Source organism: Somniosus microcephalus, chromosome 18 (assembly GCF_052327205.1).
Source record: "Somniosus microcephalus isolate GS21.2 chromosome 18, FLI_Smic_1.0, whole genome shotgun sequence".
NCBI lineage: Eukaryota > Metazoa > Chordata > Chondrichthyes > Squaliformes > Somniosidae > Somniosus > Somniosus microcephalus.
Window position 1 is genome coordinate 83,011,352 of NC_141004.1, and position 26,873 is coordinate 83,038,224.

The 26,873-nt window shown below is 52.6% G+C and overlaps 1 pseudogene; it reads right to left on the reverse strand.

The window, feature by feature from the left end:
- The window catches only part of LOC147105417 (uncharacterized), a 93,727-nt pseudogene that overhangs the window by 38,875 nt on the left and 27,979 nt on the right, over window positions 1-26,873 (reverse strand).

A 26,873-nucleotide genomic window follows, 5' to 3' on the forward strand; every position in this document is an offset into this window, starting at 1 on the left:
CATGGTGTGTGGATATCACTCACACTCACACCAGCCTTACACACTACATACCAACACACGGTGACCCAGGGTGTGTGTATATCACTCACACTCACACCAGCCTTACACACTACATACCTACACACGGTGACCCAGGGTGTGTGTATATCGCTCACACTCACACCAGCCTTACACACTACATACCTACACACGGTGACCCAGGGTTTGTGTATATCACCCACACTCACACCAGCCTTACACACTACATACCTACACACGGTGAGCCCATGGTGTGTGGATATCACTCACACTCACACCAGCCTTACACACTACATACCGACACACGGTGACCCAGGGTGTGTGTATATCACTCACACTCACACCAGCCTTACACACTACATACCGACACACGGTGACCCAGGGTGTGTGTATATCACTCACACCAGCCTTACACACTACATACCTACACACGGTGACCCAGGGTGTGTGTATATCACCCACACTCACACCAGCCTTACACACTACATACCAACACACGGTGACCCAGGGTTTGTGTATATCACCCACACTCACACCAGCCTTACACACTACATACCTACACACGGTGACCCAGTGTTTGTGTATATCACTCACACTCACACCAGCCTTACACACGACATGCCAACGCACGGTGACCCAGGGTGTGTGTATATCACCCACACTCACACCAGCCTTACACACTACATACCTACACACGGTGACCCAGGGTTTGTGTATATCACCCACACTCACACCAGCCTTACACACTACATACCTACACACGGTGACCCAGGGTTTGTGTATATCACTCACACTCACACCAGCCTTACACACTACATACCAACACACGGTGACCCAGGGTGTGTGTATATCACCCACACTCACACCAGCCTTACACACTACATACCAACACACGGTGACCCAGGGTGTGTGTATATCACTCACACTCACACCAGCCTTACACACTACATACCAACACACGGTGACCCAGGGTTTGTGTATATCACTCACACTCACACCAGCCTTACACACCACATACCAACACACGGTGACCCAGGGTGTGTGTATATCACCCACACTCACACCAGCCTTACACACTACATACCAACACACGGTGAGCCCAGGGTTTGTGTATATCACTCACACTCACACCAGCCTTACACACTACATACCAACACACGGTGAGCCCAGGGTGTGTGTATATCACTCACACTCACACCAGCCTTACACACTACATACCAACACACGGTGACCCAGGGTTTGTGTATATCACTCACACTCACACCAGCCTTACACACTACATACCAACACACGGTGACCCAGGGTTTGTGTATATCACCCACACTCACACCAGCCTTACACACGACATACCAACACACGGTGACCCAGGGTGTGTGTATATCACTCACACTCACACCAGCCTTACACACTACATACCAACACACGGTGACCCAGGGTTTGTGTATATCACTCACACTCACACCAGCCTTACACACTACATACCAACACACGGTGACCCAGGGTGTGTGTATATCACTCACACTCACACCAGCCTTACACACTACATACCAACACACGGTGAGCCCAGGGTGTGTGTATATCACTCACACTCACACCAGCCTTACACACTACATACCAACACACGGTGACCCAGGGTTTGTGTATATCACCCACACTCACACCAGCCTTACACACTACATACCAACACACGGTGACCCAGGGTGTGTGTATATCACCCACACTCACACCAGCCTTACACACTACATACCAACACACGGTGACCCAGGGTGTGTGTATATCACTCACACCAGCCTTACACACTACATACCGACACACGGTGACCCAGGGTTTGTGTATATCACCCACACTCACACCAGCCTTACACACGACATACCAACACACGGTGAGTCCATGGTGTGTGTATATCACTCACACTCACACCAGCCTTACACACTACATACCAACACACGGTGACCCAGGGTTTGTGTATATCACTCACACTCACACCAGCCTTACACACTACATACCAACACACGGTGAGCCCAGGGTTTGTGTATATCACCCACACTCACACCAGCCTTACACACTACATACCAACACACGGTGACCCAGGGTGTGTGTATATCACTCACACTCACACCAGCCTTACACACTACATACCAACACACGGTGAGCCCAGGGTTTGTGTATATCACCCACACTCACACCAGCCTTACACACTACATACCGACACACGGTGACCCAGGGTGTGTGTATATCACTCACACCAGCCTTACACACTACATACCAACACACGGTGAGCCCAGGGTTTGTGTGTATCACCCACACTCACACCAGCCTTACACACTACATACCTACACACGGTGACCCAGTGTTTGTGTATATCACTCACACTCACACCAGCCTTACACACTACATACCTACACACGGTGACCCAGTGTTTGTGTATATCACTCACACTCACACCAGCCTTACACACTACATACCAACACACGGTGAGTCCATGGTGTGTGTATATCACCCACACTCACACCAGCCTTACACACTACATACCAACACACGGTGACCCAGGGTTTGTGTATATCACCCACACTCACACCAGCCTTACACACTACATACCGACACACGGTGAGCCCAGGGTGTGTGTATATCACTCACACTCACACCAGCCTTACACACTACATACCTACACACGGTGACCCAGTGTTTGTGTATATCACTCACACTCACACCAGCCTTACACACGACATACCAACACACGGTGACCCAGGGTTTGTGTATATCACCCACACTCACACCAGCCTTACACACTACATACCAACACACGGTGACCCAGGGTTTGTGTATATCACCCACACTCACACCAGCCTTACACACTACATACCAACACACGGTGAGCCCAGGGTTTGTGTATATCACTCACACTCACACCAGCCTTACACACTACATACCAACACACGGTGACCCAGGGTGTGTGTATATCACCCACACTCACACCAGCCTTACACACTACATACCAACACACGGTGACCCAGGGTGTGTGTATATCACCCACACTCACACCAGCCTTACACACTACATACCAACACACGGTGACCCAGTGTGTGTGTATATCACTCACACTCACACCAGCCTTACACACTACATACCAACACACGGTGAGCCCAGGGTGTGTGTATATCACTCACACTCACACCAGCCTTACACACTACATACCAACACACGGTGACCCAGGGTGTGTGTATATCACTCACACCAGCCTTACACACTACATACCTACACACGGTGAGCCCAGGGTTTGTGTATATCACCCACACTCACACTCGCCTTACACACTACATACCAACACACCGAGGGCCCAGAGTTTGTGTATGAACAAAAGACTATCCATTCGGCATCATTTGTCACCTCCCCGGGCTTCCTATTGGGACGATTATGAGTGATGAGCCAACGGGATACAGGGTTCCTTTGATTATGGGATTGTTTTCCTTCTTCTTGCAGTGAAGCAATGCATTATAAAGGAAAGTCTCGCACACTCGCCCTCCCTCGGTTCAATGACAGTATAAGTCGGGTCCAATCGATTGTCAGTATCAATTAAAGAGCAGGGAGTTAACCCTGGTGGCCTGGGCCAATATTTATCCCTCAACCAACATAATTACAACAGATTATCTGGTCATTATCTCATTGCTGTGTACAAATTGGCTGCCGCGTTTCCTACATTACAACATTGACTACATAATGTGATCACAACGGAGGATCACCGAACCATTTGGGTCACTCTCAAGATAGCAGGAGTCCAGGTAAAGATGGAATTGGACACAGGATCAGCCCTAACAGTCATAAACCAACGGGACTACGAGCGGCTATTCTCACACATACCCTTGAGAGACACAAAAATTATTTTGAAGACGTACACGGGGCAAAAAGTCTACCCCAAAGGAAAAATAATGGTGACCGTTATATATAACGGTAAGGAAACACCAAAACTAGACCTGTATGTATTGCAAGATGGAGGACCACCAATACTGGGACGTGAATGGATCCAGAAAATACAACTGGATTGGCATTCCATACAGGCACTGACTGTGGCTGACAAAAAGGATGACGACGTCACACCTGGGCGACTGTCAAAGATCCTAACTGATGCGAAAGAAGTATTCCAGCAAGGACTCGGAACACTAAAAGGCATGACAGCGATGATTAAAATTGAAGAAAACGCAAGCCCAAAATGTTTTAAGGCCAGACCGGTACCTTATGCGATCCGCCCAGCCGTCGAAGCAGAGCTGGAGAGTCTGGAACGTTCAGGTGTACTGTCCAAGGTAGACTGGAGCAAGTGGGCTACACCCATCGTCCCTGTGATGAAAAAGTCGTTGAGCAGCACGCCTGGGGAACCAAGGAAGGTTCGCATCTGTGGGGACTTTAAGGTAACAGTGAACCCGGTCCTTCACACCGTACAATATCCACTTCCGCGGATTGAAGATATTTTCGCCTCGCTATCTGGAGGGAAACGCTTCACTAAGATTGATCTGGCCCAGGCGTATCTGCAAATGGAGGTAGAAGAAGCATCAAAAAAATACCTCACAATCAACACCCATAAAGGTCTCTACCAATACAACCGGCTGGTATTCGGGGTAGCATCAGCTCCGGCTATTTGGCAGATGGCAATGGAACAAGTCCTGCAAGGGATCCCAGGGACCCAGTTTTATTTGGACGACATCCTGGTCACGGGCGAAAATGACAGTGATCACCTTGCCAACCTGGAGCAGGTGCTCACTAGATTGCAGGAATATGGGCTCCGAGCTAACCGCCCCAAATGCGAGTTTTTTAGAAAACAGATCTCGTATTGTGGCCACGTTATCGATAAAGAGGGGTTACATAAGTCCCCAGAGAAGATTGAGGCAGTAGTCAAGGCTCCAGCACTGGAAAATGTGTCACAACTGAGGTCGTTCCTCAGGCTGGTAAACTACTACCATAAGTTCTTGCCAAATTTGTCTACAATACTACACCCACTGAACGCCCTACTGCAAACTGGGGTGCCATGGAAGTGGAGTGACGAATGTAGACGAGCTTTCCAGAAGAGCAAAACACTAATCACATCGAAAGAGGTATTGGCCCATTACAACCCTGCATTACCAATTCGGTTGGCATGTGATGCGTCACCCTACGGCATTGGAGCGGTGCTGTCGCACAAATTCTCGGACGGCTCAGAGAGGCCAATAGCCTTTGCGTCACGATCACTAACCTCAGCCGAGCGTAACTACGCCCAGATTGACAGGGAGGCCCTCAGCCGAGTGTGGGGAGTGAAAAAGTTCAATCACTATCTGCACGGGCAGAAATTCACCTTGCTGACTGATCACCAGCCTCTTGTCTCCATTTTTAATCCGAAGGAGGGCGTTCCGGTGATGACTGCGCAACGACTACAAAGATGGTCACTTTTTCTAGGGGCGCACCACTATGAGATTGAATATAAGGGCACGAAACAGCATGGAAATGCTGATGGGCTATCACGCCTGCCACTGCCTACTGCGGAGGAAGCACCAGCAGTGGATCCTGTCGAAATATTCCATTCGACTATAGTTGAATACCTACCGGTAACTAACGCTTGTATCGCAAAGGAAACCCGAAATGACCCGACACTGTCTCGGGTATATGATTTGATGGTGAAGGGATGGCCAGCACATGGCGACTCACTGTTGCCAGCATTCTCGACAAGGAGAGAACAGCTGTCAGTGTGCCGGGGGACCTTGATGTGTGGATCCCGAGTGGTAATTCCACCCAAGTTAAGGGATAGAGTGCTCAATGAGCTTCATGAGGGTCATCTGGGAGGGGTAAAAATGAAAAGCCTAGCTTATGTGTAGTGGCCGGGAATCGATAAACAAATCGAGGACCTGACCAAGAGCTGCTCAGGATGCCAGAAAGTCCAAAATGCACCACCACAGGCCCCTCTACACCCATGGGAGTGGCCCTCATCTCCATGGCAACGGGTGCAAATTGATTTTGCTGGTCCATTCATGGACTCAATGTTTTTAATAGCCGTGGATGCGCACTCGAAATGGCCTGAGGTCATCAAAATGTCCTTCACCACCACGGAGAAAACTATTGCAGTCCTACAGACCATTTTTGCCAGGAATAGCTTGCCAGAACAGATTTGCTCCGACAACGGACCACAGTTTGTGTCCGAAGAGTTCCTGAGGTTCTTGAAAAAGAATGGGGTAAGGCATTACACATCCGCCCCGTATCATCCAGCCACAAATGGATTGGCTGAGAGGTTCGTACAAACCTTTAAGAAGGCAATAAAGGCTATGTGCAATGACAACATTCCGCTGCAGCACAAGGTGGACAATTTCCTGTTCGCCTACCGGAATGCGACACATGCAGTCACCAACCAGGCCCCAGTCATGATGTTCTTTAACCGAAGGTTAAGATCTCGCCTGGATTTGCTCAGACCAAACGTACGAAGAGATGTCGAGAGTAAGCAATTCCAGCACATCCATGAGAAGCCAACAAGGAGCTTCAATATAGGGCAACCAGTCTTGGCCCGCGACTACCGAACAGAAAAATGGCAGCCAGGAACGATATGCACACGGCAGGGCCCACTAATGTACACAGTGGACGTTGGGGAGAGCATCGTGAGACGCCATGCTGACCAGATCCTAGAGTCACAGGAACAAGTCAATCCCATGCCTCGCCCATACGTACCTGGTGATGAACCTGACGTACAGGTCGCATCTACCCCAGAAACAGTAGCATCGGAAGCTGATGAACCAACCGACGACAGGGGGCCAGAATCGCCTCCGCACCAAGAGCAAGACACTCGGGAAAGGCGCTATCCAGAAAGGATCAGGAAGCTCCCCAAAGACTGAATATATAAATAGACTATTTTCAGCTAATGTTGCATGTTAAAAGTGTTAATTGTAATTAGTTTGATATTTAATTGTTAAATGAGTGTTATGGTACTGTTAATCTAAAAGGGGAGGAATTGTAATGTATATCCCTTTAAGGAGGGAACTATCTTTTACAGCTCATGTATACTGCAGTACCGGCAGTGACCACACCTGCATATAACACTGAGTAGTAATCTGTACAGATCAGTTCCACTATGAGCCACGTTGAGTAAACACCTGTTGTACCGTTTCTCCTGCAGTCTGTGTCTTATTACACACGGACACCACAGTTTCGACCTGAAACGTTAACTCTGTTTCTCTCTCCACGGATGATGCCTGGCCTGCTGAGTTTTTCCAGCATTTTCTGTTGTTATTTTAATGCACAATGCTATGTTCTGTCGTTAACAACCCTGCCAAGACCCATCTTCTACTGGTCAGGAACAAGCCAAACATTGCTCGTGCCGAAAAATACCAATCTGTCCGTCAATAAATCAGCTCCACCATCATTAGATGATTGGTCTCTTACCTAAATCAACAGCACAGACAATGGCTGCAGCAATGAGGGACCCAGTCGAGGCTCCAAACACTCGCCCAGCTCCATGAACAATCTCTGGCATGTTTTCCAACAAACACACTGCCACACCAATGTGATAAGTCACCAAGAACCCACTGCCAGAAAAGGACAGTGCCCATGATGGGCGACCACCATCTTCCAGGACCCGGCCCTCCTTCCTGCACCCAGCTTCCTCATTATCTTCTGCCCACACCCTGACAGGCTCCCCCCGCGCACCTCTTCTCCCCAGGCTGACATGCAAAAAATCCTGCTCTTCCAGAAGCCCCTCTGCCTGTACCTCGGGAGCAGGGTGTTCCCTGGCATGCTCTACTACCTGCGGCACAGGACGTGCTCAGACCCCATCCCACACTCCTACTCCTGGAGGCCCCTCTCCCCAATGTTCGGACCCTTCGATCTCCTCCTCTTCCTGAACTCCTACTCCTGGAAGCCCCTCTCCGCAATGTTCAAACCCCAGAACCCTCTCTTCCTGAACCCCCTCTTCCTGAACCCCTATTCCTGGAAGCCCCTCTGCCCAATGTTCGGACCCCAGAACCCCCTCTTCCTGAACCCCCTCTTCCTGGAACCCCCTCTTCCTGGAAGCCCCTCTGCCCAATGTTCGGACCCCAGAACCCCCTCTTCCTGAACCCCCTCTTCCTGAACCCCTAGTCCTGGAAGCCCTTTGCCCCAAAGTCTGAGACCCCAGAACCCCCTCTTCCTGAACCCCTACTCCTGGAAGCCCCTCTGCCCAATGTTTGGACCCCAGAACCCCCTCTTCCTGAACCCCTAGTCCTGGAAGCCCCTCTCCCCAATGGTCAGACCCCAGAACCCCCTCTTCCTGAACCCCTACTCCTGGAAGCCCCTCTGCCCAATGTTCAGACCCCAGAACCCCCTCTTCCTGAACCCCTAGTCCTGGGAGCCCTTTGCCCCAAAGTCTGAGACCCCAGAACCCCCTCTTCCTGAACCCCTACTCCTGGAAGCCCCTTTGCCCAATGTTCAGAACCCCCTCTTCCTGAACCCCTAGTCCTGGGAGCCCTTTGCCCCAAAGTCTGAGACCCAGGACACCCTTTGGTTGAAGCCATATCCCCAGGAGACCCTCTTCTTGCTGCTCTCTGGAGGTAGGTAGCATTCTGTTCACTCCTCGCTTCACCCTGCCACAACTCCTTGATGAGCTAATTGGACCAATTTTTGATTTTGCCAAACACTCCTCCATGTGCCCCTCCACACCTCTTTCTCTCACTCAACTTTCCTCCAGTAATTATTTTTCTCTCTACTTTTACCAACCTTTCCTTCCCTGCCCCAGTTAGTTTCTAACTTTCTTTTTTTATTTCTCTCTCTCCTTCCTGCTGCCCTCTTTCTCACCTCTCTTCGCTAAACTGGTTTGATACGAAGTAGCCCATCGCAACAGACAGTGCGCCTGCGCGCTGTCGCCATGCACTCTGGGAGTTGTAGTTCGGGCCGCGCACTACAACACCCAGAATGCACCGCCAGGCAGACAACTGGACTGGAGGCGAAGGGTGACACAGTCTGGGGTTTGGGGAGCGTGTTGTACAGTCTGGGGTTTGGGGGCGTGTTGTACAGTCTGGGGTTTGGGGGCGTGTTGTACAGTCTGGGGTTTGGGGAGCGTGTTATACAGTCTGGGGTTTGGGGGGCGTGTTGTACAGTCTGGGGTTTGGGAGGGTGTTGTACAGTCTGGGGTTTGGGGGGCGTGTTGTACAGTCTGGGGTTTGGGGAGCGTGTTGTACAGTCTGGGGTTTGGGGAGCGTGTTGTACAGTCTGGGGTTTGGGGAGCGTGTTGTACAGTCTGGGGTTTGGGGAGCGTGTTGTACAGTCTGGGGTTTGGGGGGCGTGTTGTACAGTCTGGGGTTTGGGGGGCGTGTTGTACAGTCTGGGGTTTGGGGAGCGTGTTGTACAGTCTGGGGTTTGGGGGCGTGTTGTACAGTCTGGGGTTTGGGGAGCGTGTTGTACAGTCTGGGGTTTGGGGGCGTGTTGTACAGTCTGGGGTTTGGGGGCGTGTTGTACAGTCTGGGGTTTGGGGGGCGTGTTGTACAGTCTGGGGTTTGGGGGCGTGTTGTACAGTCTGGGGTTTGGGGGGCGTGTTGTACAGTCTGGGGTTTGGGGAGCGTGTTGTACAGTCTGGGGTTTGGGGGCGTGTTGTACAGTCTGGGGTTTGGGGGGCGTGTTGTACAGTCTGGGGTTTGGGGGGGTGTTGTACAGTCTGGGGTTTGGGGGGCGTGTTGTACAGTCTGGGGTTTGGGGGGTGTGTTGTACAGTCTGGGGTTTGGGGGGGTGTTGTACAGTCTGGGGTTTGGGGGGGTGTTGTACAGTCTGGGGTTTGGGGGGCATGTTGTACAGTCTGGGGTTTGGGGAGCGTGTTGTACAGTCTGGGGTTTGGGGGGCGTGTTGTACAGTCTGGGGTTTGGGGGGCGTGTTGTACAGTCTGGGGTTTGGGGGGCGTGTTGTACAGTCTGGGGTTTGGGGGGCGTGTTGTACAGTCTGGGGTTTGGGGGGCGTGTTGTACAGTCTGGGGTTTGGGGGGGTGTTGTACAGTCTGGGGTTTGGGGGGGTGTTGTACAGTCTGGGGTTTGGGGAGCGTGTTGTACAGTCTGGGGTTTGGGGAGCGTGTTGTACAGTCTGGGGTTTGGGGAGCGTGTTGTACAGTCTGGGGTTTGGGGGGCGTGTTGTACAGTCTGGGGTTTGGGGGCGTGTTGTACAGTCTGGGGTTTGGGGGGGGTGTTGTACAGTCTGGGGTTTGGGGGCGTGTTGTACAGTCTGGGGTTTGGGGAGCGTGTTGTACAGTCTGGGGTTTGGGGGGCGTGTTGTACAGTCGGGTTTGTGGGGCGTGTTGTACAGTCTGGGGTTTGGGGAGCGTGTTGTACAGTCTGGGGTTTGGGGGGCGTGTTGTACAGTCTGGGGTTTGGGGGCGTGTTGTACAGTCGGGTTTGGGGGCGTGTTGTACAGTCTGGGGTTTGGGGGGCGTGTTGTACAGTCTGGGGTTTGGGGGCGTGTTGTACAGTCGGGTTTGGGGGCGTGTTGTACAGTCTGGGGTTTGGGGAGCGTGTTGTACAGTCTGGGGTTTGGGGAGCGTGTTGTACAGTCTGGGGTTTGGGAGCGTGTTGTACAGTCTGGGGTTTGGGGGGCGTGTTGTACAGTCTGGGGTTTGGGGGGGTGTTGTGCAGTCTGGGGTTTGGGGAGCGTGTTGTACAGTCTGGGGTTTGGGGGGCGTGTTGTACAGTCTGGGGTTTGGGGGGTGTGTTGTACAGTCTGGGGTTTGGGGGGCGTGTTGTACAGTCTGGGGTTTGGGGGGGTGTTGTGCAGTCTGGGGTTTGGGGAGCGTGTTGTACAGTCTGGGGTTTGGGGGGCGTGTTGTACAGTCTGGGGTTTGGGGGGTGTGTTGTACAGTCTGGGGTTTGGGGGGCGTGTTGTACAGTCTGGGGTTTGGGAGGGTGTTGTACAGTCTGGGGTTTGGGGGGCGTGTTGTACAGTCTGGGGTTTGGGGGGCGTGTTGTACAGTCTGGGGTTTGGGGGCGTGTTGTACAGTCTGGGGTTTGGGGAGCGTGTTGTACAGCCTGGGGTTTGGGGGGCGTGTTGTACAGTCTGGGGTTTGGGGGGCGTGTTGTACAGTCTGGGGTTTGGGGGCGTGTTGTACAGTCTGGGGTTTGGGGGCGTGTTGTACAGTCTGGGGTTTGGGGAGCGTGTTGTACAGTCTGGGGTTTGGGGGGCGTGTTGTACAGTCTGGGGTTTGGGGGGCGTGTTGTACAGTCTGGGGTTTGGGGGGCGTGTTGTACAGTCTGGGGTTTGGGGGTGTGTTGTACAGTCTGGGGTTTGGGGGCGTGTTGTACAGTCTGGGGTTTGGGGAGCGTGTTGTACAGTCTGGGGTTTGGGGGCGTGTTGTACAGTCTGGGGTTTGGGGGTGTGTTGTACAGTTTGGGGAGCGTGTTGTACAGTCTGGGGTTTGGGGAGCGTGTTGTACAGTCTGGGGTTTGGGGGGCGTGTTGTACAGTCTGGGGTTTGGGGAGCGTGTTGTACAGTCTGGGGTTTGGGGGCGTGTTGTACAGTCTGGGGTTTGGGGGGCGTGTTGTACAGTCTGGGGTTTGGGGAGCGTGTTGGGGAACGAGGAATTACGCCTTACTTATTGTCAGACGCTAACACAATACAGAAACACACTCAGGACCAAAAAAGAGCAATTTATTAAGAATACACTCAGCTCCATGGAGGAATCCATTGAGTCGAATTGTTTCTGGGACAACTTGAAAACACTACACAAAAAACAACACGACGATTTGTCCATTCAAAATGGGGACACATGGGTAAACCACTTTGAAAAATTATACCAGAAAAACACACTAGGACCAGAGCAACACCAAATACGCAAAAAACTTGAAAAGCTTGAAATGGCCATAAAAGATAACCAAAACCCGCTAGACGCCATAATAACAGAAAAAGAACTTCTTGAAAAACTCAAGGACCTGCGACCAGGAAAAGCTTGCGGGACAGACGGCATACTAAACGAGATGATTAAACACGCAGACGACAAACTGAAACTGGCTATCCTAAAACTCTTCAACTTGGTTCTGAGTGTCGGTTATTTCCCTGACATCTGGAACAAAGGACTCATAACACCCATATACAAAAGTGGGGACAAAATCGACCCAAACAACTATCGAGGCATCTGTGTAAACAGTAACCTGGGGAAGGTATTCTGTAGCATCATAAACAAAAGACTTATAAACTTCCTTGAAGAGCACAATGTCTTGAGTAAAAGCCAAATTGGATTCCTGCCAAACTATAGAACATCCGATCATATCTTCACCCTACAGACCCTAATTGACAAACACGTTCACCATAACAAAAGCAAAATCTACGCATGCTTTGTAGATTTCCAGAAGGCTTTCGACTCCATCTGGCATGACGGTTTATTCCTGAAACTTATCGAAAGCAGGGTAGGAGGGAAAACATATGATGTAATTAAATCAATGTATACAAACAATAAATGTGCAGTTAAAATTGGAGACAAACAAACAAAATACTTCCCACAGGGGCGGGGGGTGACGCAGGGCTCGCCAATCTCACCGACACTCTTTAATATTTACATTAATGGATTGGCAAAACTACTTGAACAATCTACAGCACCCGGCCTCACCCTATATGAATCCAAGGTTAAATTGCTCCTCTATGCCGACGACCTGGTTCTGCTGTCACCAACTAAGGAGGGTCTACAGCAGAACCTGGACCTGCTGGAGTCGTACTGCCAAACTTGGGCCCTGACAATAAATCCCCAAAAAACCAAAGTCCTTGTGTTCCAGCAAAGATCCAAACAACATGGACCCACAATAAATTTCACAGTAGGAACAACCAAAATTGAACAAACCACTCACTACACATACTTGGGCTTAAAAATCAGTTCTACGGGAAACTTCAAACTGGCTGTGAATGAACTGAAAGAGAAAGCAAGAAGGGCTTTCTATGCCATCAAAAAATCAATCCAAATAGAAATCCCAATTAGCATTTGGCTCAAAATTTTCAAATCAGTAATTGAACCAATTGCACTCTGTGGCAGTGAGGTCTGGGGACCACTAACACAACAAGATTTTGCAAAATGGGACAAACACCCAATTGAGATCCTACATGCGGAATTCTGTAAAAGTATCCTCCGGACTCAAAGGAAAACAGAAAACAACGCATGCAGGGCGGAACTAGGCCAATACCCATTAATAATCACTATCCAAAAAAGAGCCACCAAATTTTGGAATCACCTACAAATGAGCAACCCCCAATGCTATCACTACGACGCCCTGAAATGCCAAGAGCTGACCATAAAGAAGAATACCCTCAGTCAACTAGTCCTGGGACTCAATAAAGTAACTAATAACAATACTAACAATAACCAGCCCCAGGACAGTGACAGGGTAACACAAAGAATTCGACCCAACACAATCGTCGCTAAGCAAAAGGAAAAATATCTGTCATATTGGGCAGAAACAACAAAAACCCAAAGCAAACTCAATTGCTACTTGGCCCTAAACAGACAATACAACATAGCTGATTACCTGACCATGGTAAAGGATAACAAACTGAGAAGAACCTTGACAAGGTACAGACTTAGCGAACATAGCCTAGCGATCGAAAAAGGCAGACACAGGCAGACCAGGCTGCCAAGAGAAGACAGGATATGCTCTCACTGCAGTCAGGGAGTAGTTGAGACAGAGATGCACTTCCTCACAGCCTGTGGAAAATATCAGGGCATCAGAGAGAATTTCTATCAAAAATTCTCACAAATATGCCCTGAATTCAGAAATCTGACACAACCAAAAACTCCCATTCCTACTGGGGGAGGAGAGAAGCTGTGTAACACTGGCGGCACACTATGTTACAGCTTGCCATGAACAGAGGGACAACCAGTAAACTAAGACAAGAGTATATATAAACAAGGCGAAAATATATTTATAAACTCAGGGATATACCTGTTTATACACTGTATGAATGGAACCGCGTTTATGTGTTCAACCATAAATGTATTTTGATGCTTTGGCAACATAAGATGTACCTTATCATGCCAATAAAGCGATTTGTATTGTATTGTACAGTCTGGGGTTTGGGGGCGTGTTGTACAGTCTGGGGTTTGGGGAGCGTGTTGTACAGTCTGGGGTTTGGGGGCGTGTTGTACAGTTTGGGGAGCGTGTTGTACAGTCTGGGGTTTGGGGAGCGTGTTGTACAGTCTGGGGATTGGGGGGCGTGTTGTACAGTCTGGGGTTTGGGGAGCGTGTTGTACAGTCTGGGGTTTGGGGGGCGTGTTGTACAGTCTGGGGTTTGGGGGCGTGTTGTACAGTCGGGTTTGGGGGCGTGTTGTACAGTCTGGGGTTTGGGGGGCGTGTTGTACAGTCTGGGGTTTGGGGGCGTGTTGTACAGTCGGGTTTGGGGGCGTGTTGTACAGTCTGGGGTTTGGGGAGCGTGTTGTACAGTCTGGGGTTTGGGGAGCGTGTTGTACAGTCTGGGGTTTGGGAGCGTGTTGTACAGTCTGGGGTTTGGGGGGCGTGTTGTACAGTCTGGGGTTTGGGGGGGTGTTGTGCAGTCTGGGGTTTGGGGAGCGTGTTGTACAGTCTGGGGTTTGGGGGGCGTGTTGTACAGTCTGGGGTTTGGGGGGGTGTTGTACAGTCTGGGGTTTGGGGGGCGTGTTGTACAGTCTGGGGTTTGGGGGGCGTGTTGTACAGTCTGGGGTTTGGGGAGCGTGTTGTACAGTCTGGGGTTTGGGGAGCGTGTTGTACAGTCTGGGGTTTGGGGAGCGTGTTGTACAGTCTGGGGTTTGGGGGGCGTGTTGTACAGTCTGGGGTTTGGGGAGCGTGTTGTACAGTCTGGGGTTTGGGGGGCGTGTTGTACAGTCTGGGGTTTGGGGGGCGTGTTGTACAGTCTGGGGTTTGGGGGGCGTGTTGTACAGTCTGGGGTTTGGGGAGCGTGTTGTACAGTCTGGGGTTTGGGGAGCGTGTTGTACAGTCTGGGGTTTGGGGAGCGTGTTGTACAGTCTGGGGTTTGGGGAGCGTGTTGTACAGTCTGGGGTTTGGGGGCGTGTTGTACAGTCTGGGGTTTGGGGGGCGTGTTGTACAGTCTGGGGTTTGGGGGGCGTGTTGTACAGTCTGGGGTTTGGGAGGGTGTTGTACAGTCTGGGGTTTGGGGGGCGTGTTGTACAGTCTGGGGTTTGGGGGGGTGTTGTGCAGTCTGGGGTTTGGGGAGCGTGTTGTACAGTCTGGGGTTTGGGGGCGTGTTGTACAGTCTGGGGTTTGGGAGGGTGTTGTACAGTCTGGGGTTTGGGGGCGTGTTGTACAGTCTGGGGTTTGGGGGCGTGTTGTACAGTCTGGGGTTTGGGGGGGTGTTGTACAGTCTGGGGTTTGGGGGCGTGTTGTACAGTCTGGGGTTTGGGGGCGTGTTGTACAGTCTGGGGTTTGGGAGGGTGTTGTACAGTCTGGGGTTTGGGGGGCGTGTTGTACAGTCTGGGGTTTGGGGGGTGTGTTGTACAGTCTGGGGTTTGGGGGGCGTGTTGTACAGTCTGGGGTTTGGGAGGGTGTTGTACAGTCTGGGGTTTGGGGGGCGTGTTGTACAGTCTGGGGTTTGGGGGGCGTGTTGTACAGTCTGGGGTTTGGGGGCGTGTTGTACAGTCTGGGGTTTGGGGAGCGTGTTGTACAGCCTGGGGTTTGGGGGGCGTGTTGTACAGTCTGGGGTTTGGGGGGCGTGTTGTACAGTCTGGGGTTTGGGGGCGTGTTGTACAGTCTGGGGTTTGGGGGCGTGTTGTACAGTCTGGGGTTTGGGGAGCGTGTTGTACAGTCTGGGGTTTGGGGGGCGTGTTGTACAGTCTGGGGTTTGGGGGGCGTGTTGTACAGTTGGGGTTTGGGGGGCGTGTTGTACAGTCTGGGGTTTGGGGGGCGTGTTGTACAGTCTGGGGTTTGGGGAGCGTGTTGTACAGTCTGGGGTTTGGGGAGCGTGTTGTACAGTCTGGGGTTTGGGGGGCGTGTTGTACAGTCTGGGGTTTGGGGGTGTGTTGTACAGTCTGGGGTTTGGGGGCGTGTTGTACAGTCTGGGGTTTGGGGAGCGTGTTGTACAGTCTGGGGTTTGGGGGCGTGTTGTACAGTCTGGGGTTTGGGGGTGTGTTGTACAGTTTGGGGAGCGTGTTGTACAGTCTGGGGTTTGGGGAGCGTGTTGTACAGTCTGGGGTTTGGGGGGCGTGTTGTACAGTCTGGGGTTTGGGGAGCGTGTTGTACAGTCTGGGGTTTGGGGGCGTGTTGTACAGTCTGGGGTTTGGGGGGCGTGTTGTACAGTCTGGGGTTTGGGGAGCGTGTTGGGGAACGAGGAATTACGCCTTACTTATTGTCAGACGCTAACACAATACAGAAACACACTCAGGACCAAAAAAGAGCAATTTATTAAGAATACACTCAGCTCCATGGAGGAATCCATTGAGTCGAATTGTTTCTGGGACAACTTGAAAACACTACACAAAAAACAACACGACGATTTGTCCATTCAAAATGGGGACACATGGGTAAACCACTTTGAAAAATTATACCAGAAAAACACACTAGGACCAGAGCAACACCAAATACGCAAAAAACTTGAAAAGCTTGAAATGGCCATAAAAGATAACCAAAACCCGCTAGACGCCATAATAACAGAAAAATAACTTCTTGAAAAACTCAAGGACCTGCGACCAGGAAAAGCTTGCGGGACAGACGGCATACTAAACGAGATGATTAAACACGCAGACGACAAACTGAAACTGGCTATCCTAAAACTCTTCAACTTGGTTCTGAGTGTCGGTTATTTCCCTGACATCTGGAACAAAGGACTCATAACACCCATATACAAAAGTGGGGACAAAATCGACCCAAACAACTATCGAGGCATCTGTGTAAACAGTAACCTGGGGAAGGTATTCTGTAGCATCATAAACAAAAGACTTATAAACTTCCTTGAAGAGCACAATGTCTTGAGTAAAAGCCAAATTGGATTCCTGCCAAACTATAGAACATCCGATCATATCTTCACCCTACAGACCCTAATTGACAAACACGTTCACCATAACAAAAGCAAAATCTACGCATGCTTTGTAGATTTCCAGAAGGCTTTCGACTCCATCTGGCATGACGGTTTATTCCTGAAACTTATCGAAAGCAGGGTAGGAGGGAAAACATATGATGTAATTAAATCAATGTATACAAACAATAAATGTGCAGTTAAAATTGGAGACAAACAAACAAAATACTTCCCACAGGGGCGGGGGGTGACGCAGGGCTCGCCAATCTCACCGACACTCTTTAATATTTACATTAATGGATTGGCAAAACTACTTGAACAATCTACAGCACCCGGCCTCACCCTATATGAATCCAAGGTTAAATTGCTCCTCTATGCCGACGACCTGGTTCTGCTGTCACCAACTAAGGAGGGTCTACAGCAGAACCTGGACCTGCTGGAGTCGTACTGCCAAACTTGGGCCCTGACAATAAATCCCCAAAAAACCAAAGTCCTTGTGTTCCAGCAAAGATCCAAACAACATGGACCCACAATAAATTTCACAGTAGGAACAACCAAAATTGAACAAACCACTCACTACACATACTTGGGCTTAAAAATCAGTTCTACGGGAAACTTCAAACTGGCTGTGAATGAACTGAAAGAGAAAGCAAGAAGGGCTTTCTATGCCATCAAAAAATCAATCCAAATAGAAATCCCAATTAGCATTTGGCTCAAAATTTTCAAATCAGTAATTGAACCAATTGCACTCTGTGGCAGTGAGGTCTGGGGACCACTAACACAACAAGATTTTGCAAAATGGGACAAACACCCAATTGAGATCCTACATGCGGAATTCTGTAAAAGTATCCTCCGGACTCAAAGGAAAACAGAAAACAACGCATGCAGGGCGGAACTAGGCCAATACCCATTAATAATCACTATCCAAAAAAGAGCCACCAAATTTTGGAATCACCTACAAATGAGCAACCCCCAATGCTATCACTACGACGCCCTGAAATGCCAAGAGCTGACCATAAAGAAGAATACCCTCAGTCAACTAGTCCTGGGACTCAATAAAGTAACTAATAACAATACTAACAATAACCAGCCCCAGGACAGTGACAGGGTAACACAAAGAATTCGACCCAACACAATCGTCGCTAAGCAAAAGGAAAAATATCTGTCATATTGGGCAGAAACAACAAAAACCCAAAGCAAACTCAATTGCTACTTGGCCCTAAACAGACAATACAACATAGCTGATTACCTGACCATGGTAAAGGATAACAAACTGAGAAGAACCTTGACAAGGTACAGACTTAGCGAACATAGCCTAGCGATCGAAAAAGGCAGACACAGGCAGACCAGGCTGCCAAGAGAAGACAGGATATGCTCTCACTGCAGTCAGGGAGTAGTTGAGACAGAGATGCACTTCCTCACAGCCTGTGGAAAATATCAGGGCATCAGAGAGAATTTCTATCAAAAATTCTCACAAATATGCCCTGAATTCAGAAATCTGACACAACCAAAAACTCCCATTCCTACTGGGGGAGGAGAGAAGCTGTGTAACACTGGCGGCACACTATGTTACAGCTTGCCATGAACAGAGGGACAACCAGTAAACTAAGACAAGAGTATATATAAACAAGGCGAAAATATATTTATAAACTCAGGGATATACCTGTTTATACACTGTATGAATGGAACCGCGTTTATGTGTTCAACCATAAATGTATTTTGATGCTTTGGCAACATAAGATGTACCTTATCATGCCAATAAAGCGATTTGTATTGTATTGTACAGTCTGGGGTTTGGGGGCGTGTTGTACAGTCTGGGGTTTGGGGAGCGTGTTGTACAGTCTGGGGTTTGGGGGCGTGTTGTACAGTTTGGGGAGCGTGTTGTACAGTCTGGGGTTTGGGGAGCGTGTTGTACAGTCTGGGGATTGGGGGGCGTGTTGTACAGTCTGGGGTTTGGGGAGCGTGTTGTACAGTCTGGGGTTTGGGGGGCGTGTTGTACAGTCTGGGGTTTGGGGGCGTGTTGTACAGTCGGGTTTGGGGGCGTGTTGTACAGTCTGGGGTTTGGGGGGCGTGTTGTACAGTCTGGGGTTTGGGGGCGTGTTGTACAGTCGGGTTTGGGGGCGTGTTGTACAGTCTGGGGTTTGGGGAGCGTGTTGTACAGTCTGGGGTTTGGGGAGCGTGTTGTACAGTCTGGGGTTTGGGAGCGTGTTGTACAGTCTGGGGTTTGGGGGGCGTGTTGTACAGTCTGGGGTTTGGGGGGGTGTTGTGCAGTCTGGGGTTTGGGGAGCGTGTTGTACAGTCTGGGGTTTGGGGGGCGTGTTGTACAGTCTGGGGTTTGGGGGGGTGTTGTACAGTCTGGGGTTTGGGGGGCGTGTTGTACAGTCTGGGGTTTGGGGGGCGTGTTGTACAGTCTGGGGTTTGGGGAGCGTGTTGTACAGTCTGGGGTTTGGGGAGCGTGTTGTACAGTCTGGGGTTTGGGGAGCGTGTTGTACAGTCTGGGGTTTGGGGGGCGTGTTGTACAGTCTGGGGTTTGGGGAGCGTGTTGTACAGTCTGGGGTTTGGGGAGCGTGTTGTACAGTCTGGGGTTTGGGGAGCGTGTTGTACAGTCTGGGGTTTGGGGGCGTGTTGTACAGTCTGGGGTTTGGGGGGCGTGTTGTACAGTCTGGGGTTTGGGGGGCGTGTTGTACAGTCTGGGGTTTGGGAGGGTGTTGTACAGTCTGGGGTTTGGGGGGCGTGTTGTACAGTCTGGGGTTTGGGGGGGTGTTGTGCAGTCTGGGGTTTGGGGAGCGTGTTGTACAGTCTGGGGTTTGGGGGCGTGTTGTACAGTCTGGGGTTTGGGAGGGTGTTGTACAGTCTGGGGTTTGGGGGCGTGTTGTACAGTCTGGGGTTTGGGGGCGTGTTGTACAGTCTGGGGTTTGGGGGGGTGTTGTACAGTCTGGGGTTTGGGGGCGTGTTGTACAGTCTGGGGTTTGGGGGCGTGTTGTACAGTCTGGGGTTTGGGAGGGTGTTGTACAGTCTGGGGTTTGGGGGGCGTGTTGTACAGTCTGGGGTTTGGGGGGTGTGTTGTACAGTCTGGGGTTTGGGGGGCGTGTTGTACAGTCTGGGGTTTGGGAGGGTGTTGTACAGTCTGGGGTTTGGGGGGCGTGTTGTACAGTCTGGGGTTTGGGGGGCGTGTTGTACAGTCTGGGGTTTGGGGGCGTGTTGTACAGTCTGGGGTTTGGGGAGCGTGTTGTACAGCCTGGGGTTTGGGGGGCGTGTTGTACAGTCTGGGGTTTGGGGGGCGTGTTGTACAGTCTGGGGTTTGGGGGCGTGTTGTACAGTCTGGGGTTTGGGGGCGTGTTGTACAGTCTGGGGTTTGGGGAGCGTGTTGTACAGTCTGGGGTTTGGGGGGCGTGTTGTACAGTCTGGGGTTTGGGGGGCGTGTTGTACAGTTGGGGTTTGGGGGGCGTGTTGTACAGTCTGGGGTTTGGGGGGCTTGTTGTACAGTCTGGGGTTTGGGGAGCGTGTTGTACAGTCTGGGGTTTGGGGAGCGTGTTGTACAGTCTGGGGTTTGGGGGGCGTGTTGTACAGTCTGGGGTTTGGGGGTGTGTTGTACAGTCTGGGGTTTGGGGGCGTGTTGTACAGTCTGGGGTTTGGGGAGCGTGTTGTACAGTCTGGGGTTTGGGGGCGTGTTGTACAGTCTGGGGTTTGGGGGTGTGTTGTACAGTTTGGGGAGCGTGTTGTACAGTCTGGGGTTTGGGGAGCGTGTTGTACAGTCTGGGGTTTGGGGGGCGTGTTGTACAGTCTGGGGTTTGGGGAGCGTGTTGTACAGTCTGGGGTTTGGGGGCGTGTTGTACAGTCTGGGGTTTGGGGGGCGTGTTGTACAGTCTGGGGTTTGGGGAGCGTGTTGTACAGTCTGGGGTTTGGGGGCGTGTTGTACAGTTTGGGGAGCGTGTTGTACAGTCTGGGGTTTGGGGAGCGTGTTGTACAGTCTGGGGATTGGGGGGCGTGTTGTACAGTCTGGGGTTTGGGGAGCGTGTTGTACAGTCTGGGGTTTGGGGGGCGTGTTGTACAGTCTGGGGTTTGGGGGCGTGTTGTACAGTCTGGGGTTTGGGGGGCGTGTTGTACAGTCTGGGGTTTGGGGGGCGTGTTGTACAGTCTGGGGTTTGGGGAGCGTGTTGTACAGTCTGGGGTTTGGGGAGTGTTGTACAGTCTGGGGTTTGGGGAGCGTGTTGTACAGTCTGGGGTTTGGGGAGTGTGTTGTACAGTCTGGGGTTTGGGGGGCGTGTTGTACAGTCTGGGGTTTGGGGGGCGTGTTGTACAGTCTGGGGTTTGGGGGCGTGTTGCACAGTCTGGGGTTTGGGGGCGTGTTGTACAGTCTGGGGTTTGGGGGCGTGTTGTACAGTCTGGGGTTTGGGGGCGTGTTGTACAGTCTGGGGTTTGGGAGGCTGTGTTGTACAGTCTGGGGTTTGGGGGCGTGTTGTACAGTCTGGGGTTTGGGGGCGTGTTGTACAGTCTGGGGTTTGGGGGGCTGTGTTGTACAGTCTGGGGTTTGGGGGGCGTGTTGTACAGTCTGGGGTTTGGGGGGTGTGTTGTACAGTCTAGGGTTTGGGGGGCATGTTGTACAGTCTGGGGTTTGGGGAGCGTGTTGTACAGTCTGGGGTTTGGGGGGCGTGTTGTACAGTCTGGGGTTTGGGGAGCGTGTTGTACAGTCTGGGGTTTGGGGGGGTGTTGTACAGTCTGGGGTTTGGGGGGCGTGTTGTACAGTTTGGGGGGCGTGTTGTACAGTCTGGGGTTTGGGGGCGTGTTGTACAGTCTGGGGTTTGGGGAGCGTGTTGTACAGTCTGGGGTTTGGGGGGGTGTTGTGCAGTCTGGGGTTTGGGGAGCGTGTTGTACAGTCTGGGGTTTGGGGGGCGTGTTGTACAGTCTGGAGTTTGGGGAGCGTGTTGTACAGTCTGGGGTTTGGGGAGCGTGTTGTACAGTCTGGGGTTTGGGGAGCGTGTTGTACAGTCTGGGGTTTGGGGAGCGTGTTGTACAGTCTGGGGTTTGGGGAGCGTGTTGTACAGTCTGGGGTTTGGGGAGCGTGTTGTACAGTCTGGGGTTTGGGGGCGTGTTGTACAGTCTGGGGTTTGGGGGGGTGTTGTACAGTCTGGGGTTTGGGGAGCGTGTTGTACAGTCTGGGGTTTGGGGGGCGTGTTGTACAGTCTGGGGTTTGGGGGGCGTGTTGTACAGTCTGGGGTTTGGGGGGCGTGTTGTACAGTCTGGGGTTTGGGGAGCGTGTTGTACAGTCTGGGGTTTGGGGAGCGTGTTGTACAGTCTGGGGTTTGGGGGGCGTGTTGTACAGTCTGGGGTTTGGGGGGCGTGTTGTACAGTCTGTGGTTTGGGGGGCGTGTTGTACAGTCGGGTTTGGGGGGCGTGTTGTACAGTCTGGGGTTTGGGGGGCGTGTTGTACAGTCTGTGGTTTGGGGGGCGTGTTGTACAGTCTGGGGTTTGGGGGCGTGTTGTACAGTCTGGGGTTTGGGGGCGTGTTGTACAGTTTGGGGAGCGTGTTGTACAGTCTGGGGTTTGGGGAGCGTGTTGTACAGTCTGGGGATTGGGGGGCGTGTTGTACAGTCTGGGGTTTGGGGAGCGTGTTGTACAGTCTGGGGTTTGGGGGGCGTGTTGTACAGTCTGGGGTTTGGGGGCGTGTTGTACAGTCTGGGGTTTGGGGGGCGTGTTGTACAGTCTGGGGTTTGGGGGGCGTGTTGTACAGTCTGGGGTTTGGGGAGCGTGTTGTACAGTCTGGGGTTTGGGGAGTGTTGTACAGTCTGGGGTTTGGGGAGCGTGTTGTACAGTCTGGGGTTTGGGGAGTGTGTTGTACAGTCTGGGGTTTGGGGGGCGTGTTGTACAGTCTGGGGTTTGGGGGGCGTGTTGTACAGTCTGGGGTTTGGGGGCGTGTTGCACAGTCTGGGGTTTGGGGGCGTGTTGTACAGTCTGGGGTTTGGGGGCGTGTTGTACAGTCTGGGGTTTGGGGGCGTGTTGTACAGTCTGGGGTTTGGGAGGCTGTGTTGTACAGTCTGGGGTTTGGGGGCGTGTTGTACAGTCTGGGGTTTGGGGGCGTGTTGTACAGTCTGGGGTTTGGGGGGCTGTGTTGTACAGTCTGGAGTTTGGGGGGCGTGTTGTACAGTCTGGGGTTTGGGGGGTGTGTTGTACAGTCTAGGGTTTGGGGGGCATGTTGTACAGTCTGGGGTTTGGGGAGCGTGTTGTACAGTCTGGGGTTTGGGGGGCGTGTTGTACAGTCTGGGGTTTGGGGAGCGTGTTGTACAGTCTGGGGTTTGGGGGGGTGTTGTACAGTCTGGGGTTTGGGGGGCGTGTTGTACAGTTTGGGGGGCGTGTTGTACAGTCTGGGGTTTGGGGGCGTGTTGTACAGTCTGGGGTTTGGGGAGCGTGTTGTACAGTCTGGGGTTTGGGGGCGTGTTGTGCAGTCTGGGGTTTGGGGAGCGTGTTGTACAGTCTGGGGTTTGGGGGGCGTGTTGTACAGTCTGGAGTTTGGGGAGCGTGTTGTACAGTCTGGGGTTTGGGGAGCGTGTTGTACAGTCTGGGGTTTGGGGAGCGTGTTGTACAGTCTGGGGTTTGGGGAGCGTGTTGTACAGTCTGGGGTTTGGGGAGCGTGTTGTACAGTCTGGGGTTTGGGGAGCGTGTTGTACAGTCTGGGGTTTGGGGGCATGTTGTACAGTCTGGGGTTTGGGGGGGTGTTGTACAGTCTGGGGTTTGGGGAGCGTGTTGTACAGTCTGGGGTTTGGGGGGCGTGTTGTACAGTCTGGGGTTTGGGGGGCGTGTTGTACAGTCTGGGGTTTGGGGGGCGTGTTGTACAGTCTGGGGTTTGGGGAGCGTGTTGTACAGTCTGGGGTTTGGGGAGCGTGTTGTACAGTCTGGGGTTTGGGGGGCGTGTTGTACAGTCTGGGGTTTGGGGGGCGTGTTGTACAGTCTGTGGTTTGGGGGGCGTGTTGTACAGTCGGGTTTGGGGGGCGTGTTGTACAGTCTGGGGTTTGGGGGGCGTGTTGTACAGTCTGTGGTTTGGGGGGCGTGTTGTACAGTCTGGGGTTTGGGGGCGTGTTGTACAGTCTGGGGTTTGGGGGGCGTGTTGTACAGTCTGGGGTTTGGGGAGCGTGTTGTACAGTCTGGGGTTTGGGGAGCGTGTTGTACAGTCTGGGGTTTGGGGGCGTGTTGTACAGTCTGGGGTTTGGGGGGCGTGTTGTACAGTCTGGGGTTTGGGGAGCGTGTTGTACAGTCTGGGGTTTGGGGAGCGTGTTGTACAGTCTGGGGTTTGGGGGGCGTGTTGTACAGTCTGGGGTTTGGGGAGCGTGTTGTACAGTCTGGGGTTTGGGGGCGTGTTGTACAGTCTGGGGTTTGGGGAGCGTGCTGTACAGTCTGGGGTTTGGGGAGCGTGTTGTACAGTCTGGGGTTTGGGGAGCGTGTTGTACAGTCTGGGGTCTGGGGAGCGTGTTGTACAGTCTGGGGTTTGGGGAGCGTGTTGTACGGTTTGGGGGCGTGTTGTACAGTCTGGGGTTTGGGGGGCGTGTTGTACAGTCTGGGGTTTGGGGGGCGTGTTGTACAGTCTGGGGTTTGGGGGGCGTGTTGTACAGTCTGGGGTTTGGGGGGCGTGTTGTACAGTCTGGGGTTTGGGGGGCGTGTTGTACAGTCTGGGGTTTGGGGGGGTGTTGTACAGTCTGGGGTTTGGGGAGCGTGTTGTACAGTCTGGGGTTTGGGGAGCGTGTTGTACAGTCTGGGGTTTGGGGGGGTGTTGTACAGTCTGGGGTTTGGGGGGCGTGTTGTACAGTCTGGGGTTTGGGGGTGTGTTGTACAGTCTGGGGTTTGGGGGTGTGTTGTACAGTCTGGGGTTTGGGGAGCGTGTTGTACAGTCTGGGGTTTGGGGAGCGTGTTGTACAGTCTGGGGTTTGGGGGTGTGTTGTACAGTCTGGGGTTTGGGGAGCGTGTTGTACAGCCTGGGGTTTGGGGGCGTGTTGTACAGTCTGGGGTTTGGGGAGCGTGTTGTACAGTCTGGGGTTTGGGGAGTGTGTTGTACAGTCTGGGGTTTGGGGGTGTGTTGTACAGTCTGGGGTTTGGGGAGCGTGTTGTACAGCCTGGGGTTTGGGGGCGTGTTGTACAGTCTGGGGTTTGGGGGGCGTGTTGTACAGTCTGGGGTTTGGGGAGCGTGTTGTACAGTCTGGGGTTTGGGGAGCGTGTTGTACAGTCTGGGGTTTGGGGGGCGTGTTGTACAGTCTGGGGTTTGGGGGGTGTGTTGTGCAGTCTGGGGTTTGGGGGGCGTGTTGTACAGTCTGGGGTTCGGGGAGCGTGTTGTACAGTCTGGGGTTTGGGGGGCGTGTTGTACAGTCTGGGGTTTGGGGGGTGTGTTGTACAGTCTGGGGTTCGGGGAGCGTGTTGTACAGTCTGGGGTTCGGGGAGCGTGTTGTACAGTCTGGGGTTTGGGGAGCGTGTTGTACAGTCTGGGGTTTGGGGGCGTGTTGTACAGTCTGGGGTTTGGGGAGCGTGTTGTACAGTCTGGGGTTTCGGGGGGTGTTGTACAGTCTGGGGTTTGGGGGGTGTGTTGTACAGTCTGGGGTTTGGGGGGGTGTTGTACAGTCTGGGGTTTGGGGGGCGTGTTGTACAGTCTAGGGTTTGGGGAGCGTGTTGTACAGTCTGGGGTTTGGGGGGCGTGTTGTACAGTCTGGGGTTTGGGGGCGTGTTGTACAGTCTGGGGTTTGGGGAGCGTGTTGTACAGTCTGGGGTTTGGGGGTGTGTTGTACAGTCTGGGGTTTGGGGGGTGTTGTACAGTCTGGGGTTTGGGGGGCGTGTTGTACAGTCTGGGGTTTGGGGGCGTGTTGTACAGTCTGGGGTTTGGGGGGGTGTTGTACAGTCTGGGGTTTGGGGGGCGTGTTCTACAGTCTGGGGTTTGGGGAGCGTGTTGTACAGTCTGGGGTTTGGGGAGCGTGTTGTACAGTCTGGGGTTTGGGGGGCGTGTTGTACAGTCTGGGGTTTGGGGGCGTGTTGTACAGTCTGGGGTTTGGGGGGCGTGTTGTACAGTCTGGGGTTTGGGGGGCGTGTTGTACAGTCTGGGGTTTGGGGGCGTGTTGTACAGTCTGGGGTTTGGGGGGCGTGTTGTACAGTCTGGGGTTTGGGGGGGCGTGTTGTACAGTCTGGGGTTTGGGGGCGTGTTGTACAGTCTGGGGTTTGGGGAGCGTGTTGTACAGTCTGGGGTTTGGGGGGCGTGTTGTACAGTCTGGGGTTTGGGGGCGTGTTGTACAGTCTGGGGTTTGGGGGGGGTGTTGTACAGTCTGGGGTTTGGGGGCGTGTTGTACAGTCTGGGGTTTGGGGAGCGTGTTGTACAGTCTGGGGTTTGGGGGGCGTGTTGTACAGTCGGGTTTGTGGGGCGTGTTGTACAGTCTGGGGTTTGGGGAGCGTGTTGTACAGTCTGGGGTTTGGGGGGCGTGTTGTACAGTCTGGGGTTTGGGGGCGTGTTGTACAGTCGGGTTTGGGGGCGTGTTGTACAGTCTGGGGTTTGGGGGGCGTGTTGTACAGTCTGGGGTTTGGGGGCGTGTTGTACAGTCGGGTTTGGGGGCGTGTTGTACAGTCTGGGGTTTGGGGAGCGTGTTGTACAGTCTGGGGTTTGGGGAGCGTGTTGTACAGTCTGGGGTTTGGGAGCGTGTTGTACAGTCTGGGGTTTGGGGGGCGTGTTGTACAGTCTGGGGTTTGGGGGGGTGTTGTGCAGTCTGGGGTTTGGGGAGCGTGTTGTACAGTCTGGGGTTTGGGGGGCGTGTTGTACAGTCTGGGGTTTGGGGGGGTGTTGTACAGTCTGGGGTTTGGGGGGCGTGTTGTACAGTCTGGGGTTTGGGGGGCGTGTTGTACAGTCTGGGGTTTGGGGAGCGTGTTGTACAGTCTGGGGTTTGGGGAGCGTGTTGTAC